Source organism: Podarcis melisellensis (genome assembly GCF_964234715.1).
Source record: "Podarcis melisellensis genome assembly, chromosome: 15".
Classification (NCBI taxonomy): Eukaryota; Metazoa; Chordata; class Lepidosauria; order Squamata; family Lacertidae; genus Podarcis; species Podarcis melisellensis.
This window is the reverse complement of record NC_138532.1, coordinates 35529386-35538261: the sequence shown is the minus strand read 5'-3', so window position 1 is coordinate 35538261 and position 8876 is coordinate 35529386.

The window sequence follows — 8876 nt, the reverse complement described above, 5'->3', positions numbered from 1 at the left end:
GTTGCTCGGTCCCTGCTCCTGCCAACCTAACAGTTTGAAAGCAAGTCAAAGTGCAAGTAGATAAATAGGTACCACTCCAGTAGGAAGGTAAACGGCATTTCTGTGCTCTGCTCTGGTTAGCCAGAAGCAGCTTAGTCATGCTGGCCACATGACCCGGAAGCTGTATGCCGGCTCCCTTGGCCAATAAAGCGAGATGAGTGCCGCAACCCCAGAGTCGGTCACGACTGGACCTAATGGTCAGGGGTCCCTTTACCTTTATTATTATTATTATTATTATTATTATTATTATTATTATTACCCTGAGCATCTGACTGGGTTGCCCCAGCCACTCTAGGTGGCTTCCAAATTATATAAAATCATAGTTTTTAAAAAGTCCCTATACAGGGCTACATTCAGATGTCTTCGAAAGATTACTTAACTCCCTGGCTCCAGGGTCACATAATTCCATACCCTCTGATGAAAACAGGGATATCTTTATATACCCGCCAACATTTCTCCGATGAAAATAGAGATGTCCTAAGGAAAGTGGGACATTCTGGGATCAAATCAGAAAGTGGGACAGCTTCTGTAAATCCTAGACTGTCCCTGGAAAATAGGGACACATGGAAGGTCTGCTCTCTCAAGAACTGAGAAAAGGCTGATGGGTCTCACTTCCTTTCAGCAACTGTGCTGCAGAATTCTGCACTGACAGAAGTTCATGGAAGAACTTTCTCCTTCAAAATTATAGGACGGTATCCTCCACTGAATTCAACACCAAGGAAGGACGGAAATCAAACGGTTCTCTGGCATACCAGGAAAAGGTGTTAATTGTGTTTTTTAAAAATAAAATAAAATGATGTAGGTTGTTCTCATTCATTTCCCGGCCTGGCCAGCTTCCTGTTAACTACCCTCTTCCCTTTGCTGGGCTCGTTGCAAGCATATTTTCTCACCTTCAATGTCCTGAAAATTAATGTGAAAGCAAAGGAATGGTGGCATGCCTGCTCTCACAATTTAGCTGAAGAAACAATGGTGATGGATGTTTAATAGATGTGAAATATCTGTTTTTAATCTCCTGTGCCTCAGATGCTACCTTTGCAGCTGAAGGGATTGTGGTGCATATTGAAAGATTGTTCCTATTTTTAATTGAGTTGCCATGTAAACAGACGTTCTGACTAGTGTTACTGGTATCTTTTTGATGTTGGAAAACTGTCCCCTTGCCTTGCCTCATCTGGATCCCCGTCACAGCACGGACTGTTTCAGCAAAACAAAGAAGAATAAATTTAGCATATAGGTGACAAGCCTCCACTGCTCACTTTTAGGCGTGTTTGCTGGGGAGGAGGTCCCACTATGTTCCGTGTAACTTCCTTCATGCAAACACTGAGAACAATACTGTACAATACCAGGAAATGGGTATTTAGTGTGAGATATAAATCCTTTTGAAGAGAACAGGCCATGTATTATGGAGTCACAGCTGCGGCCCAATACTAAGCCAGCTGCATTGCATAGGTTCCGCAGTTTATAGTTATAACAAGTAGGCTTGTTGAACAATACCTTGGCAGGATTTTAAGAACACTTGTAATTTGAGAGTTATTATGGGAAAAATAGGATGATATATTTTTTTTGTAATAAAAATATACAGTTGCTTTTGTTGGAAGCCACCCAGAATGATTCGGGCAACTCACAGATGGGCAGGGTACAAATAATAACATGATGACGATGACGATGGTGTCTGTTAAGGGTGTGGCCCTCAACAGCTGTACATCCCTGGCATTCTGGAGAGTGAGTTAACATGGAACACCATTAAAACACAGCATGTTGAACTGAAATATTTTGTTGCTGTCATTAATGGAATACTTTTGACACAACAACAGGCACCCTGGCCGTGCTGACTAGCCTTGTCCCAATATCGCAAAATCTGAGTAGAAAGACACATTCAGTATTCCACTGTTACTTCCATCAAAACTTATTTACACTGTTGAATTTATCTCAATGCTGCCAACATTTTCAAGTGTACACAATTTCCCCCCATTTATTCAACAAACATTTTCCAATCTTCTTTAAGCGAATGTTCTTCTTGCTCTCTTATTCTATAAGTTAGATCTGCAAGCTGCACATATTCCATCAGTTTAAGTTGCCATTTGTCTTTGGTTGGGACCTCGCTTGTTTTCCATTTTTGAGCCAGCGTGGTGTAGTGGTTAAGAGTGGTGGACCGGGTTTGCGTCTCCGCTCCTCCACATGCAGCTGCTGGGTGACCTTGGGCCAGTCACACTTCTCTGAAGTCTCTCAGCCCCATTCACCTCACAGAGTGTTTGTTGTGGGGGAGGAAGGGAAAGGAGATTGTTAGCCACTTTGAGAATCCTTAGGGTAGTGATAAAATGGGATATCAAGTCCAAACTCCTCCTCTTCTTCTATTTCTTCTTCTTCTTCTTCTTCTTCTTCTTCTTCTTCTTCTTCTTCTTCTTCTTCTTCTTCTTCTTCTTCTTCTTCTTCTTCTTCTTCTTCTTCACAAAACACGGGCCACCGTAGTGGCAAACATAAATGACCCTTTTTTACACCTGGGAATTCCCATCTGAATTATCCCCAACAAAAAGGACTCTGATTTTTTTGAGGGGGGAAAGGTACTTTTAAACATTTTTTTCCAATTCATTATAAATTATTTCCCAATACTCTTTTACCCTTTTACAGGTCCACCACTTGACCTCATTGCATCTCCCCATTGCCATTTAAACCCCACAACACCCTTGTGTGGTCAGTTAGGTTGAGAGGCAGTGACTGGCCCAAGGACACCCAGTCAGCTTCATGGCTTTGTGGGAATTTGAACCCTGGTCCAACCCTAACCACTGCATCACACTGGCTCTCAAGTGTGCTAACTGATGTGTGGTTTGGAATTTAACTATCCTTCATATTCCACACTTTCGAAATGTTCTAATGGAGTTAATGGTTTTTAAAAGGGGGCATAAAAAAATCATGTTAACATGTGTGTTTTGATCAGATACACCATGCATTTAAATGCAATTTTCTTTCTTTTTAATTGCAGATTAATTCAGAAATGTGACAGAATGAATTTAAAGTGTCAAAGTGAAATGAATCAGCAGCAGATCATTTGTCCAACTCTGTTTTGGAAGAGTCCCTGTCAAATACAAAGAACTATAATAAAGAGGAGTAGGAGAAGAAGGGCAGTTGTATCTGGAGAAGCCTTAAAAACTCAAAATTAAGAACAGTTGCAATTCGAAAGGAACTAAAGAGAAGTGCAGAGAGCTATTGGAAGGACAACACATGTCAGGGTTTTCTTCATTTGTTATTCTTTGCCATTCCAACTCTTTTTGGAGGGTGGTACAACGCTTTTCTTCCTGCAGCTCCCTTCTGTTCGTGCCAGCTCCAAAATTTCAAAGTGTGTTCTTGTGAATGCAGCAGGGATATTGCAGTTGTTGCTTGGTAACTGGCCGTGACATTTCAAAAATGCCTTGCTTTTCAATGAAGCTTCCCAAACTAATGACTGTAAAAGGAACAGTTGTTCTTTCAGAATCATTTTGTATCTCTCCTTCTTTTAAGCTTCTTTTCAGAGGCGAGAGTATATTCGCATCTGGGCTTGGAAAAACGTGCCCTGTCACTGGCCCCGCCTGGGAATCAAAAATCCTTTCCAAAACAAACAAGCTCCCTTTTTCCTTTGGGAGTTGATAAATTGTCGCTCAAGAGCATCGTCAGTCTTTTGGCGTTTCTACTCCTCTTTTTACCCATGTTATCAGTGCTGTTCCTTGAGGAGATTCCAGGAGGTGGGTCTGTCTGCCGCCATCCACTGAATCAGACCAATGTGCTTCAGACTTCAGGTTTTGGCCAAATCCCATGAACACCCCTGCTTCAGACTATAGATGTTAATATGTAGGTAAGGGCTTTTTAACAGATAATGCTTATTTTTAGATGACATTCAGGTGCATCATGTTGCAAAATAATTTACCCGCTACACATAGCATATTGTGTGTTCTGCAACTTATTTAAAGCACACAGAACAAACACTTTACACACAAAATGATGCCCGAGTTTCAAAAATGCAAGATATGTACCTGCAAAGTGGGTTATTATCTTGCCATTCTGATATTTTGCTTCAGGTTGGCTCTGTCTTATATGTTTTTCCATGGAAGCCCGCTTATCTTAAATGGTCAGGTTAAAGGGATCCGTGAGGAGTTGTTTCTGTCTGATGCCCTCATGGGGTTAGGGCCTTAGAACTCCTCCAGTGGGGACCTCTATTTGATGCAAGTCACAGGGCCCCTCATGTTGTGGTTTACCCTTAGATACACTCCTGGGGATTTCGAATCCCCATGATGGGGTGAGCTCCCGTTGCTCGGTCCCTGCTCCTGCCAACCTAGCAGTTCAAAAGAACATCAAAGTGCAAGTAGATAAATAGGTACCGCTCTGGCGGGAAGGTAAACGGCGTTTCCGTATGCTGCTCTGGTTTGCCAGAAGCGGCTTAGTCATGCTGGCCACATGACCCGGAAGCTGTACGCCGGCTCCCTTGGCCAGTAAAGCGAGATGAGCACCGCAACCCCTGAGTCCTAATGATCGGGGTCCCTTTACCTTTCACTCCCAGCAGACATGTTGGAGTTAATTAGATGGCTTCACCCAGTGCCTATGCCAAACGGTTCACATCTTTATCTAATAAAGTCATGGCCTATTTGAGCCCAAAACCTATATTCTGTTGTCTTGTATGGTTATTTCACTATATAGAGAGTGATTGGGTCTTGGCACACAATTACAGTGGTACCTCGGGTTACAGATGCTTCAGGTTACAGATGCTTCAGGTTACAGACTCCGCTAACCCAGAAATAGTACCTCAGGTTAAGAACTTTGCCTCAGGATAAGAACAGAAATTGTGCAGCGGCGACACAGCGGCAGCAGGAGGCCCCATTAGCTAAAGAGGTGTCTCAGGTCTAGAACAGTTTCAGGTTAAGAACAGACCTCCAGAATGAATTAAGTTCTTAACCCAAGGTACCACTGTACTCAATCACCTCTTTCAGCTTTTTGTCGCAATGAAGCAATGCACCGCCACATGGTTTCCAAATCTTTCATGTTTCTGTTGCGAATAATCTACAGTTCCACTCCTCTCATGTTTGGATGAGGCAGCCTGACAGTTCTCTTAATTTTGTTGGTTGCGTCCTTTAGAGGAAAACTCCCCCCCCCCCCACTGGAGTGGTGGTGGTCACTCTTAATTGGCTTGACTGTCTTCTGCCCTGAAACATTATGCTAATGGAGTTGAAATTGACCGAGATAGACTAATTGCAGTGTCTTTACTATTTCTCCTTCTGATGCCAGGGAGGTGGGGAATGCTAACGACAAGAACTGACCCATGAAGGAACAAAGCACACTGTCATTGCTCTAATTTGGAGTCTGGATCGGTGTGATCGCCGTTGCTCTCCATGTTGGCCGCTTGCTAATTGCTGCTGTCAGTTCCCAATAATGAATGACTGAGTCAGCACAGCATGGGGGGGGGGGGAAGGAGGGCAGGGAACCCAACCCTGATTTAATGCTGTAACCATCTTAACTATGCTCTGCCTAAAGGGAGATGGGCAAAGGCTTTTCTTAGATGCTAGTGCTGTTGTTTCCTCCCTCTTCTGTCGGCTATAGCCATTTGGTAATTATAACGCCCACCTTAATGTGCATGATGACACACACACGGCTTGCACCGGACCCCCCCCCCCAATCTTTGGAATGACTTGGTGCCTCTGCTAACCACCTAGGCTATCTAATAGCACCTTCATCTTTGCAACCCACTTAAGTTGTTGAACAAAATTGTCCTTCTTTTATTATATACAGTTGTACCTAGGTTTTCAAACAGCTTGGTTCTTGAACCTTTTGGCTCCTGAACTCCGCAAACCCGGAAGTGAGTGTTCCGATTTGTGACTATTTTTGGAAGCCAAATGTCCAATGGGGCTTCTGCAGCTTCCTATTGACTGCAGGAGCTTCAGTTTCCAAACATTTTGGAAGTCAAACAGACTTCCGGAACAGATTCCATTCAACTTCAAAGTACGACTGTATATTCTAATGTTGGTGGGGTTTCCTCTCTCTCTTTTTCTACTCTTGGCTCCCTCTGATCTGTCAGATATATATATATTTTAAGCCAACAGCCATTGCCATTATAAGAGAATGAGGGAGATGTTCATAGTGAGTTCCGGCACCACTTTTTCTAGAAAAATCGCACTGAAACATACTCCTTAAAGGTAAAGGTATACCCCTGCCCGTACGGGCCAGTCTTGCCAGACTCTGGGGTTGTGCGCCCATCTCACTCAAGAGGCCAGGGGCCAGCGCTGTCCGAAGACACTTCCGGGTCACGTGGCCAGCGTGACATCGCTGCTCTGGCGAGCCAGAGCTGCACACGGAAACGCCGTTTACCTTCCCGCTAGAAAGCGGTCCCTATTTATCTACTTGCACCCGAGGGTGCTTTCGAACTGCTAGGTTGGCAGGCGCTGGGACCGAGCAGCGGGAGCGCACCCCGCAGCAGGGATTCGAACCGCCAACCTTTCGATCGGCAAGCCCTAGGCGCTGAGGCTTTAACCCACAGCGCCACCCGCGTCCCTTAGCTGCTTAGAAACATACTCCTTAGCTGCTGATAAATTGATGTCAAAATTCGTAAGGCGTCTTTTTTTATCCCTGCAAAATAAAATTAAAGGGGGCGCTGTGGGAATGTAAGAGAATACACTGATCTAGTGTGACTGTGGTAGGTTTGATGTACTCAACATGTAGGCAAGGCACACCTGTGGAGAATGACTATTAACACTCCCCCCTCCCCCATCTGTAGAAGGAGAAGGTGTAAACTGGCAGAAGTCTCTAACCCTAGTAGACAAGAATCCGTCATGGGATATCTTAGCTGCTTATTCATCTGAAAGATGCTTGAGAGACATGGTTGGAACAGCTGCTCTGAAACAGAGAAGCCAGGTCATTTTGGCAGGGATTAGTGGATTTTAAAAGTCACCGTCATTTTATCCTCCTGCCTTTCAACACAGGGAGTGCCAAAATCTGGGTGCAGCCACTGTGGAGGTTCTCTCTCAAGTTACTACCACACCTACATTAGATGCTGTTAGGGATAGAATATGAGCAGGATGTTTTAAAATATGGAGAGAGAGAGAAAGCACAACCCTTTGTATTTCCATGTGGGCTGCAAATGGCCCATGTCTGAAACTCCAAAGAGCTGTTACCAATCAATGTAAACAGTACTGAGCTCTTGAGAAAAATGGCCCATTGGTCTGGCTCGGTATAAACTTTCTACATGCACCTTAAAGATAATAGGGCAAAGTCTGAGGGTGCATGGTACCCCCACCATGTTGAAGCTAAGCAGGGCTGGATTTGATTCTTAACCTGGATGGAAAACTGCCTGGGACCCTGTAAACTAGAGGTCACCAAACTTTTGTGGCAAATAGACACATCTGGAGATTTGAGAAAGCACCATGGGTGTCAGTAACGAAATGTGGCTGTATGGCATAACTTAAAATGGCTGCTGTAGGGGTGTGGGACAATACAAAATGGCTGCCGTGGTGCATCTGTGTCATAATTGTCAACTTTTCCCTTTTCTTGTGAGGAATCCTATTCGGAATAAGGGAATTTCCCTTAAAAAAAAGGGAAACGTTGACAGCTATGATCTGTGTGTGAAATGATGCAAATGGCTTCCACATGCAAAAGAGCAGAATAAGATATAGGGCCACAGAATAGTATGAGGGTGCCCATCATCAGTCCACCCTATGAACGGGATGTGAGGGAGACCCCACACTTGCTCACAGAACTGTCCAAAATGGGTGGGAGGGTGGATTCCCAAATCTGGCATCCACTGCAATGTGGACATGTTTTAAGCAGGACATGTTTAACGTAGGAGAGGTCAAGACAGTGCAAAGAGGAACTGAGCAAGGAGAACAAAGTCTCTCATGTCTTGTGGGGTTTTGAGGAGTTATTTTCTGAGACCTTTTGTGGGCACAATAGGAGGTTCTGCCAGGTACACTCGTGTCCAGAGGCACCATATTTGCATAAGAAGAGTCTGCTGGATCAAGTCAATGGCTCATACAGTCCAGCAGACTGTTCTGGTGAAGGCCAACAAGATGACCCCATGAGAAGCCCCAAAGCAGAACATGAGCAGAAGAGAGCACTCTCTTCTACTGCAGTTTCCAGCAAGCGGTTTTCTAAAGCATCACTGCCTTCAACCTGGGAGGCAGAGTATAGACATCATGAATGAACTGTTACATTTTTAACTCTTCTTTTAAAATTATATATAGTCAGTTAAAAGAAACTGATTAAAGAAAAATCAGCACCATTTTATTTTACTTTAAAAAAGAAAATAACATCCCGATTGCATCATTATACTGCATCTCTGTTGAGCGAGACTTGCTATCACATCCAAAATCTCTCCATGTCTCTTGGTAAATTTTCTAAGCAGTTGTTTACAATCTTAGACCAAATGGTGGAAGCAGGTGTTTGCAAGAACACACAGATAGCTAAGACTAAATTATTAGCTTTTATTTCATTTATGACTCATTTCCCATGAGGCATGCTGAGGTGATCTACAATATTACCATATACCAAACAACAACATACATAAAAACAGTCTAAAAAATTGGATATATATTTATTTATATATTTGGCTTTTTGAAATTGTTTTTATGTGTGCAATTGTTTTAACAGTTTTTATGTACATAACTATTTTGCAAGTAATAAATATAAACTATGTATATTTATTTATGCACACACACGTGTGTGTGTGTGTGTATTTGCATTTATTCATTACACAATGTATATTTATTTTATTTATTAAAAATGCATTTCCATACTGCTCTATCACTAAGATATCATGGTGTTATACACTGACTACCCTCCCCCCAATCATTTTGAAAAAAAGATAATCATTGAGATGACTAGTTGAT